Source organism: Psammomys obesus, unplaced genomic scaffold (assembly GCF_907164565.1).
Source record: "Psammomys obesus unplaced genomic scaffold, mPsaObe1.curated_primary_1811, whole genome shotgun sequence".
In the NCBI taxonomy this organism is placed as follows: Eukaryota; Metazoa; Chordata; class Mammalia; order Rodentia; family Muridae; genus Psammomys; species Psammomys obesus.
The window spans coordinates 23,683,810-23,696,311 of record NW_026585894.1 but is presented as its reverse complement, the minus strand read 5'-3'; the positions used below and the strand labels follow the sequence as shown (position 1 = coordinate 23,696,311).

The 12,502-nt window shown below is 38.2% G+C and overlaps 1 pseudogene; it reads right to left on the bottom strand.

The window, feature by feature from the left end:
- Positions 1-2,365: 2,365 nt before the first annotated feature.
- Positions 2,366-3,734, bottom strand: LOC129670963 (60S ribosomal protein L36a-like; annotated as a pseudogene).
- Between the last annotated feature and the right edge of the window lie 8,768 nt (positions 3,735-12,502).

The following is a 12,502-nucleotide window of genomic DNA, read 5'->3' as shown; positions in this document are numbered from 1 at the left end:
GAAATTCAATATACGTATTTCTTAAAATGAATCATAAACTGCAGTGTATATCTATAGAATTCAATCTGTTGTTACATATGTTTCTGTAAAAAAGTATGTGAGATAATATCCCTCTCTCATAGTGAACAATAAAAGTACTGTTTTACATTTCTAACATTTTTGTAGGACAGCATTTATTCTATCATAAATAAATCCAAATCCACAGTCTATATCATTCTGGATTAAGTAAGATAGAAGGATATCTATAAAACATTTCATTTTAGATGTGTGATTTATTTCACTAATATGAAATGTATATTTTAAATAACCACTTATCACATTATAGAAATGTGAAAGAATTTTCTGTGCATTATAATTAGGCAGCTCAGATCTTTAAACATACTTGACAATATGGATTCAAATTCTGTACTCAAATAACTGGAAAGTTGAAGTTTAATGGATAATGTTTTTGCGTCAATCATGTGCTTACATGAACAAAAACATGTTTTCAACAGGCTGAGCTTGGGGAGTTTTGTGGAAGAGTGGGAGGAAAGATTGAGGGAGCTGGAAGGGTCAAGGACACTACAAGAAGACTTATAGAGTAAACTAATTTGGGCCCATGGGAGCTCACAGATACTGAACCAATAACCAAAGAGCTTTCACGGGCTGGACCTAGACCCCTTACACATATGTAGCAGATGTGCAGCATGGTCAACACGTGGGTCCCCTAACAAGGGGTGTGGGGGCTGTCTATGCTCTGTGGCTTGCCTTTGAAACCCTTCCCCTACCTAGCTGGGCTGCCTTGTCTGGCCTCAGTGGAAGAAGATGAACTTAATCGTGCTGCCACTTGAGGTACTAGGGTGGTTTGGTAGCCCTTTGGGTCCTTTCTTTGAGAAGAAGGAAAGGGGAAGTGTAGAAAGGTGGTGTGAAGGTGGGAGGGGAGGAGGGAGGGAGCTAGGATCAGGCTGTAAAGTGATTAAATAAATGAAAAGAACCCATCTTTTCAAAGTCACAAATCTTAAATCAAATGTATACAGTGAAATGTTATCGTTAAAGTAGCTCTGTGTTTTAGATGCCAACTTCATTGTTATATTTGGAAGAACAAGAACTTATTATTCTACTTAGTTGCTGGATAAAAAAGATCAACTTAACATACAGGTGTGTGTCTATATATACATATATACATAGGCATCCAAATAATAATAATAATAATAAGATAAAACAAAAGAAAAACAGAATAGGACATAATAAACAAGAAAAGAGTAAAAAAAAGCACAAAAAACATATAGGGACACATTCATACATGAAGAGATTCCATAAAAACACAAAACTAAAAACCATAATATTTACTGTAAGGTGAAAACAAACAAATAAATAGCATTACAAAGAACCTCCAGATGGAAGGGGAGGAGGACTTCCCCTATCAGTGGACTTAGAGAGAGGCAGGAAAGAGATGAGGGAGGGAGGGTGGGATTGAGAGGGAATGACGGAGGGGGCTACGGCTGGGATACAAAGTTAATAAACTGTAACTAATACAAAAAATAAATAATTAAAAAAAGAACCTCCAAAATTGCCATTGAGTTAATTTTGTGTTGGCTGTCTACTGCTTCCTGAGCCCTAAAATCAGTTTTTATACCCAGTGAGACTTCATTGGAGAAAACTAATTTTTAATAAAAAAAATAAATAATAGAAAGAAAAAGGTATATCTTTAAGGGACACAATTAGTTTGTAACTTCCAGTTGTATCACCTTTAGGGTGAGCAGAGCACAGGTGAGAAACACTTCCTGTGCTTTAATCATTAAATGATTACGTACCATGAAGCACTGACACCTGGTCATTTTTGCCCAATGAAGGACACTCCTAACAGCAGTATTTGCTCTGGATATCCTGCTTAGATTTACTGATTCATTGTAGATGTGCAGCCTGGTGCTGTTTTGTTTTGTTTTTATGCCTAATTCTCTTTAAACTTGCTTTTCAGTTCCAAATCAATACCTCAGACTTAGGCCTTTCTCTACTCAATCCTTCCCCCTCATTTACCTTTAAAGATGTTGCTGCTGCACAGTCCTCAACCCCACCTCAGTTTTAAATCCTGACTATCTCAGTTACTACTTCCAGAAGTAGCCAAACTGGCCTATAAAGAGATTTGTCCTTTGTTACCATCGTTTCTCTAGAGGGAGACAAAATATAAAACTAATCTCAGATAATTTTGCCAAATATGATACACATTTCCTCACATCAGTCTATTTAACCTTCTCCCTGGTAAGTGAAAAATATGAACTTCAGCTAATCCATTTTAAGCATATTTATTCTGGATACAATCTTATACTTCTTTTGAGGTGAACAAAAACTCATGATTTTATTTTATTATCTTCATAACCAAATCACCTTAGAGCTGGATCACTTGGCGTTTTCTCATCTTACCACCACCCAGTTCAAAATGCTTGCGTCTGTTAATAGCCAGTGTCCTCTTAAATCTGCAGTTGGGCTCAACACACTCAAGTCTCAGCACAATCTTTGTAGTTTTAGACTTTTTGCGGAAAATTGGCTAAGTCTGCCCACCATAGCCACTCTGTTTCCTGTCATAATGCCGATTCCCCCAGGCATTCAAAGAATCCTTTTCATTCTTGTACTATGTCACTTTGTAGGGCTGGTGCTAGCTACATTTCTTGCAGAATGTCTGGTGGGCAAGTGATACCAGCTCAGAAAGAAAGAGGAAAGGCCCTATACATTTTAGATATGTAAATATTTACCATTACATAATGGTATGCACTATTACTAAGAATTTAAATAAAATTTTAAATTATACACTTATATATAATCCTAAATTAAGCACATGATACTTTGGTTCTATTATTATCCTTGATTTGTAAATAGTAAATCAAAAGGAGGAAAATATCCAAGGTTCTAGAATACCTCCATGGATGTAGATTAGAACCTAGTAAAGTTCCAGTTCACTCATTTGTACAAGATCAAAATTCTTCATCCTTCTTACTTGAAGTCATGATGAAATCAAGATGAAAATTCAGGTCTTCAGATACCTCACTATATGCTCTTATCTCTAAATCATGAATTTATTTTGATGCTAAAAGCTATGATCCTTACTTAATCAGATATTTGATTGAATCCCAAATTTGATTACTCAAATATCCAGTATGCAAAACAGAAAAAAGTAGAGGAAAAGTTTGCTGTGTTCCCTACACTTGGTCATATAATTTACTGTCCTTTCAGTGTGTTCAGCTCAATTGCATTGGTAGTTACATCACAATCCAAGTTTATCCCCTTTAATTCATTACAACAAGAAAAAGACAGGTGAATTTATTTAATTAACATCTCTGATGAATCTCAACAGAGACAAACCATAATATATTTTAATGATCATTTCTTTCTTCCTATTACTCTTCCATTTTGGTCAAAGGCTCTAGATCTTGAGGTGGAAGATTCTCCCAAAGTGGAGAAATATTTTTGTCCCCAAATAATTATGGGTTTCCATAATAAAGCATTTGAGGACCAGGAAGATTGTTCAGCTAGCCATGTAAGCTTGATAACCTGATTTCTATCCCCCAAATCCACATAACAATCTGTTTTTATATAATTCCAGCATTCCTCCTTCAAGTAGGGAGGCAGAGACAGGATAACTGCCAAGAAATACTGCCCTGAAATAAACAGTGCAGTACAGGACACAGAAGGCCCTTGCCTGAATACGGTAGAAGGTGAGAACTTACTCCTGAAAGTTGTTCTCCAATGTCAACAGCCATGGGCATGCAAATGTGCAGATACACACAGATACCAGGCACACACACACACACACACACACACACACACACACACACACACCACTGCATCAATAAACATATTTTGTAAAAATTGAGACAGTTCAGTTCCTAAATACTAAAATCTTTATCATGTCACCAGGCATAGTTATATCAATCTCAAAGAAAAAAAAAAAGATGTGTTTATTTTGACAATAGTTAGCAATTATATACCTAATCTATTCTCACAAAGGTTCCCTAGGTGACACAGAGCAATTCGATAGGTGTCGAGATAGCTATAACATTACATACTTCAATATGATTCTATAAGGTAAGATAGCAGCCTCTGTTTGAATGTAACAACATTGAAATTTGGTTTGGTAGGAGGAGTGCTACTGAAGGCAACCTCAGTTTGAAAGGATATTGGCTGTTATATAAATAGTGCATTGATATAGAAGAGCAGAGTCAAACTAAGACAAAATGTTGCAGGTTGCAGGAAAATTGCTTTATTGTTTTAGAGTCTTAATCTAAGAAATGCGTGAGAGACTAGATACAGCTCAGTGGTAGACTGCTGATCTACTCAAAGCTTTGTCTTCAATTAGTGATTGTACAATTGCAATTGTACATGTGCAACTGAAATAAAGAGGTCTGGAAACAAATACAACCATTCTTAAAACAGAAGACTGACCTGGAATGGACCAGATGTAGGCTTAAAATATTACTGTCCAAGTATGTAAAGTTGCAATGTTTCAGTATTCAAATGGAAGTTATTAATTGTTCCACAAGTCTTTCAAGAGATCAGTTAAGTTCTGCTATATTTAAATTCATTTATTTTATTGGGGTTTGTTGATATTAGACATTATAATAATACACTCATATGATTCCAGAAGAAATATCCTCTAATAATTCCAGTCAGCAGAAAAAAATGACCGTAAAACAAAGGAACTTTCTTACTTCTATGGACTTTAGACCTATAATCTTTAAGCCAACCCTATTGTCCCACCCTACCTTGGAGCTATTACATGCTTGAGGTTCAGCAGCTCAGAAAAGATCCTAGATAGGATACAAGGCATAGCAGCTCCCATCCATAGGGATAATAGATGTGATCTAACAATGTTTTAATTATTAAAAAAAACTATCAATACATTTCTACTACTATTCCTTAGGATGACAACTATATAATACATTTGTGATTTTTAAAATTGCTATTTGAGATGCTTGTTTGGGTGTCATTAAAATATACTGTATACAGTCCTTGGCAGCTTAGTTTCCAAGTGAATTCCTAGTAAGGAACATAGGGTCTGTCTCTGACATGAACTCAGTGGCTCCTTCTTTGATCACTTCCTCCTGTGGTTGGATGAGAGCAGCTGTACCAGGCCACAGAGGAAGACAATGCAGCTAGTCTTGATGAGATCTTATAGGCTAGGGTCAGATATAAAGGTAGGAAGACTTCCCCTATCAGTGGACTGGGGGAGGGGCATGGGAGGAGAAGATGGAGGGAGGGTAGGATTGGGAGGGGACAAGGGAGGGAGCTACAGCTGGGGTACAAAGTGAATAAATTACAATATTTTAAAATAAATTATATCATGTATATTAAAAAATATCTTGTTGATTTTGGGAGCTCCAAGATGGCCTTATCTGAGGGACAGAGGATCCGAAACTCTGAAACTGAAGAATGGAGGGGCAACTGAAGCCAGAACATCAACTTTGAGGCTTCCCAGGCTAGAGGGAACAACCAATGAGTTAGGACAGATTGGATCCAGGTCTCCTGGGTCTGAGATTGGCAATCACCTTGCTCCAGTGTCAGCAGCCCCAAGTTGGGGCCTCCCTGCTCTAATGGCCAAACAGTGGACAGCACTGAAGGATCTCCTACACTTTCACTTTCCCATGAAGGCCCAAAATCTGAGAGTAGAGAACCATGGGCCCCCTGTGCTTTCCACATAGACCTGCGAGTGAATACAGCATTGAGAGAGAGCATGCAGAGCCCCAGATCCTGGGTCCCTTTACCCTAGCAGCCAGACATATGATTCCTCCTACCCCCATCCCCACTGTGGGCAACATAGGGATCCCTGGGACAGCATTGTCAACATTGAAGCCCTAATTCTGTGGGCCTCCCAGTGGAGTCCAGGCAAATAATTCTTAGAGCCAAGATGATGCAGCCCAGAGAGATCTGAGTGCCTGGAGCACAATACTGCAACAGGTCTGTGGGCCACTGAGCCTTTCAGGGCACCAGCACATGTGCACTGTGCCTGAGAACTGCCCCAGCACTCCCACCTGCGCTTACACTCTACCCTTCCAGGCATCTTCACACCCTATCACCTGTTCCTTTAAGGCACATGTAAATACATGTGGACTCCTGGGCTTGCACACAAGCACCGGCAAACTTCCTTCCTTAACTACATTAGAAACACCAACATCCACTCTCAAACCGGTGGACCTGTTTGAATCTGTCTGAAGAATACTCCAGATTCCAGAGACAGATAGACACAGCATGCTGTAAAGGCTCCAGGAACAAACAGTGAAGGCTAAAGAAAAGCATATGGCTAAGAGGCAGGCTTAAGAACACATCTGACAAAAACCAGGACATCATAGCTTCACCAAGAACCCCAAAAATCAATACATATTTTAATCCATCAGAAACACAGTTGAAATTATCACAAATCTATGCTTATCCAGCTACTAGAGACATATAAAGAAGAAACGAGTAAAGCTCTCAAAGAAATACAGGCAATTACAAGAAATGCAAAGAAATAGAGGCACATAAAGAGGAAATGAACAAAAAAATTGAGGCCATCATGAACTGACAGGAATCCAAATATAAACATTCTGCTGCATCCAAGAAACACACCTCTGCAACAAAGAAAAACACTACTTCAGAGTAAAGAATTGGAAAAAGATTTTTCAAGCAAGGGAACCCACAAAACAAGCTGAAGTAGCCATCATAATATCTAATAAAATAGGCTTTAAACCCAAATTAATCAGAAAAAATGAGGAAGAGCACTTTGTTCTCACCAAAGGAAAAATCCACCAGGAGGATGTCTCAATCCAGAGCATCTATGCCCCAAATACCAGAACACTTACATTTGTAAATGAAACATTATTAAAGCTTAAATTGCACATCGACACCAATACCTTAATAGTGGGAGATTTCATCACTCCACCCTCACCAAGGGACCGATCATCTAGAAAGAAGATAAATAGGGAAATAATAGCACATACAGAGGTCCTAAGTCAAATGGACCTAATACATGTCTACAGAAAATTTCAGCCAAATTCAAGAGTATGCCTTCTTCTCAGCACTCATGGAACCTTCTCCAAAGTAGTCCATATAGTTGGTCACAAAGCAAGCCTTAACAGATACAAGAAGATTGAAATAATCCTTTGTATCTTATCAGACCACCATGGCCTAAAACTAGACCTCAACATAAACAAAAATAACCAAAAGCCTACACACACATGGAAGCTAAGCAACTCTCAATGACAGCTGGGTCAGGGAAGAAATTAAAAAAAAAGTTAGAGACTTCCTAAAATTCAATGAAAATGAAGGCACAACATACCCAATCTTATGGAAAATGAAAAAAAAAAAAAACAGTCCTAAGATGAAAGTTCATAGCACTAAGTGCCTTCAGAAAGAAGTTGAGACATCTCATCCAAGGAACTTAACGGCTCAACTGGAAGCCCTAGAAAAAGAAAAAAGAAGCAGACACACTGAAGAGGACTAGATAGCTGGAAATAATCAAAGTCAGAGCTTAAATAAATAACTTAGAAACAAAGAATCAGTGAAAGCAAGAGCTGTTTCTTTGAGAAAATCAACAAGCTAGAAAAACACTTAGCCAAACTAGCTAAAAGGCACAGAGAGCTTACCCAAATCAAAAAAATCAGAAACAAAAATGGAGACTTAACGACAGACACTGAGGAAATCCAAACAATCATTAGGTCTTCCTACAAAAACCTACATGCCACATAAATTGAAAATCTAAATGAAATGGACAATTCTCTTCATAGATTCCATTTACCAAAATTAAATCAGGATCATGTAAATCGATAAAGCAGTTATCAAAAGTTTCCCTTAAAAAAAAAAAAAAGCCTGGGGCCAGATGGTTTCAGCACAGAATTCTATCAGAGCTTCAAAGAGGAGCTAACTCCAACACTCCTCAACTATCCCACAAAATAGAAAAGGAAGGAATGTTACAACTCATTCTATGAGGCCACAGTCCCCTTGACACCTAAACCACAGAAAGACCCAACAAAAAAAGGAGAGCTTTAGACCAGACCTGTTTCTCTTATGAACATTGATGTACAAATACTCAATAAAATACTAGCAAACTGAATCCAAGAACACATCAAAGATATCATCCACCATGACCAAGTAGGCTTCATCTCAGTCATGCAGGTGCAATTCAATGCATGTAAAACCATCAATGTAACCCACCATACAGACAAGCTCAAGGATAAAACCACACGATCATCTCCTTAGATGATGAAAAACCATTTGACAAAATCCAACACCCATTCATGTTTAAAGCCTTGGTGATATCAGTGATACAAGGCACATGCATAAACATAATAAAGGCAATATACAGCAAGCCTATAGGCAGCACCAAACTAAATGGAGAGACACTTAAATCAATCCCACTGAAATAAAGGACAAGATAAGGCTTCCCACTCTCTCCACATCTTTTCAACATAGTACTTGAAGTCCTACTTAGAACAATAAGACAACTGAAAGAGATAGAGGTGATAAAAATAAGGAAGGAGGAAGTCAAAGTATCACTATTTGCCAATGATATGAGAGTATATATGAGTGACCCTAAAAATTTTACCAGAGAATTCCTTCAGCTGATAAACACCTTTAGCAAAGTGGTTGGATACAAAATTAACTCAAAAAATCAGTAGCCCACCTGTATACAAAAGACAAAAGTGTTGAAAAAGAAATTAGGGAAACAACACCCTTCACAATAGGCACAAAATAATATAAAGTACCTTGGAGAAAAACATAAATAACATAAAATACCAAGGAAATGAAAAACTTGTATGAAAAAAACTTCAGTCTCTGAAGAAAGAAACAAAAGGTGTTGGTCCAAGTAGAAGTCTACATGTATAAAAACGCACAAACAGATACATATTTATCACCCTGCACAAAACTAAAGTACAAGTGGATCAAAACCTCAACATAAAACTAAACACACTAAATCGGTTAGAAGAAAAAGTGGAGAAGAGCCTAGAACTCATTCACACAGGAGACTACTTCCTGAACATTACACTAAGAACAGAGGCTCTGAAATCAACAATCAATAAATGGGACCTCATGAAATTTAAGAACTTCTGTAAAGCAAAGCACACTGTCATCAGAACAAAACGACAGCCTTCAGACAGGGAAAGGATCTTCACCAACCCTATATCTGACAAAGGTCTAATATGCAGAATATATAAAGAGCGAAAGAAGTTAAACAGCAACAAATCAAGTAATCCAGTTAAAAAAGGGGTACAGAGGTAAACCGAAAATTCTCAGTAGGAGAATATAGAATGGCAGAGAAACACTTAAAGAAATGCTCAACACCCTTAGTCATCAGGAAAATGCAAATCAAAATGACCCTGAGATTTCACCTTACATCCATCAGAATGGCTAAGATCAAAAATTCAAGTGACAATGCATGCTGGAGAGGATGTGGAAAAAATTTAAACTTGTACAACCACTTTGGAAATCAATCTGGCACTTTCTCAGACAATTAGGAACAGTGCTTCTTCAAGATCCAAATATGCTCAAGTACACAACAAAGACATTTTCTCAGCAGCTTTATTAGTAATAGCCAGAACCTGCAAACAACACAGATGCCCCTCAGTTGAGGAATGGATACAGAAATTGTGGTACATTTACACAATGGAATACTACTCAGCAATTAAAAACAAGGAAATCATGAAATTTGCAGGCAAATGGTGGGTTCTAGAAAAGATCAGCCTGAGTGAGGTTTCCCAAGAGCAAAAAGACACACACTTATAAGTGGACAGTAGACATATAATATAAGATAATCATACAAAAATTTGGACACCTAAAGAAGCTCAGCAGGAAGGAGGACCCTGAGTAAGATGATCAATCCTCACTCAGAAAGACAAATGGGATGGATATTGGAAGAGGGAGAAAACAGGAAACAGGACAGGAGCCTACCACAGAGAGCTTCTGAAAGAGACTACCCAGCAGTGTATCAAAGCAGATGCTGAAACTCATAACCAAACTTTGGGCAGAGTACAAGGAATCTTAAGAAAGGAATGGGAGATAGTAAGACCTGGAGGGGACAGGAGCTCCACAAGGAGAGCAACAGAACCAAAAAATCTGGGCACAGGGGTCTTTTGTAAGACTGATACTCCAACCAAGGACCATTCATGGATATAACCTAGAACCCTGGCTCAGATATAACCCATGACAGCTCAGTATCCAACTGGGTACCCTAGGAAGGGGAACAGGGATTGTCTCTGAGATGAACTCAGTGGCTGCCTCTTTGATCACCTACCTCTGAGGGGGGGACCAGCCTTGTCAGGACACAGAAGAGGACAATGCAACCAATCCTGATGAGACCTGATAAGCTAGTGTCAGATGAAAGGGAAGGAGGACCTCCCCTATCAGTGGAGTTGGAGAGAGGCATGGGATAAAATTAGGGAGGGAGAGTGGGATTGGGAGGGAATGAGTGAGGTGGCTACAGCTGGGCTACAAGTGAATATACCATAATTTTCATATATAAAATAAAAATTTAATTAAAATAAAAAGAAATTGAAGAAGATATCAGAAGATGGAAAGATTTCTCATGCTCATGAATTGGTAGGATTAACATAGTGAAAATGGCCATCTGTCCAAAAGCAATCTACAGATACACTGCAATACCATCAAAATACCAACATAATTCTTTATGGAACTTGAAAGAACAATTCTCAACTTCATATGGAAAAACAAATAATCCAGAATACCTAAAACAACTCTGTACAATAAAAGAACATTTGGAGGTATATCTGTCCCTGATCTCAAGCTGTACTATAGATCAACATTAATAAAAATGGCATAGTGCTGGCAAAGAAACAGACTACAGTATCAATGGAATTGAATTGAAGTCCCAGAAATAAACCCACACACCTACAGACACATGATTTTTGACAAAGAAGCCAAAGCCATTCAAAGGAAAAAAGACAGCATCTTCAACAAATGTTGTTGGTTTAACTGGATGTCTACACATAGAAAAATTCAAATAAATCCATACTTATCACCCTGCACAAAAGTAAAGTCCATGTTGATCAAAGACCTTAAACGTTAAAACCAGACACACTGAATCTGTTGGAAGAAAAAGTGGGGAAGAGCCTTGACCGCATTGGCACAGAAGACAGCTTCTTGAACAGAACACCAACCCCTCAGGCTCTAAGATTGACAATCAGTAAATGGGACCTCATGAAACTGAAAAGTTTTTGTAAATCAAACAATATGGTCAACAGAACAAAATGACAGCCTATATGTCCAACCCTACTTCAGACAGAGGGCTAATATCTAGAATATATGAAGAGCTCAAGAAATTAAATACCAAAAACAACCCCACAAAAATCAATTAAAAATGGAATACAGAGCTAAATAGACAAGTCTGAACAGAGGAATATCGAGGCACAGAAGCACTTTAAAGAAGTGCTCAACATCCTTTGTCATCAGGGAAATGTAAATCAAAACTACTCTGACATTCCACCTCATACCCATCAGAATGGCTAAATTAAAAAACTCAAGTGACAACACATGTTGGATAGGATGTGAAGAAAGGGGAATCCTCCTCTATTGTTGATGGGAATGTAACCTTGTACAACCACTTTGGAAATCAATCTTGTTTTTCCTCAGAAAACTAGGAATAGTGCTACCTCAAGACCCAGTTATGCCACTCCTGCGCATATATCTGAAAGATGCTCAACCATGCAGCAAGGACATTTGTTCCACTATGTTCATAGTAGTTTTATTTGTAATAGCCAGAATCTGTAAACAACCCAGATATCCCTCAGCTGAGGAATGGATACAAAATTGTAGTAGATTTACACAATGGAATACTACTCAGAAATTAAAAGCAAGGAAATCATGATATTTTTAGGCAAATGGTGGGAACTAGAAAAGATCATCCCGAGTGAAGTAACCCAGAAGCAGACAAACATACATGGTATATATTCATTTATAAGTGGATATTAGTCATATAATATAGGATAAACATACTAAAATCTGTACAGCTAAAGAAGCTAGAAAACAGGAGGACACTTGGAAAAATTCTTTATTCTTTTTCAGAAGGGAAAGCAGGATAGATACCAGAAGGTGTAAAAGAGAGGGAACAGGATGAAAGTCTACCACTAATGTCCACTAAACTCTTCACCCATCAGTGGATTGAATCAGAGGCAGAGACTCACAGACAAAGTTTGGACAGAGCCCAGGGAGTCTTATGGAAGAAAGATGAGATAGAAGGACCTGGAGGGGACAGGAGCCCCATAAGGAGACCAACAATGTCAAAAAACGCTGATCCCAGTGGGTACTGCAGAGACTGCAAAGACCATGCATGGGAGGACTTATACCCTCCTGCTCAGATGTAGCCCAGACACAGCTCAGTCTCCATGTGGGTTCCCTAGTAAGAGGAGAAGAGACAATCTCTTACATGAATTTGGTTTTCTGATCCTTTATCACTTATCCCTGTTGGGATGACCTAGTGAATCCACAGAGGAAGAGGATCTGGGCAGTCCTGATGGGACCTGATAGGCTATGGTCAGATGGT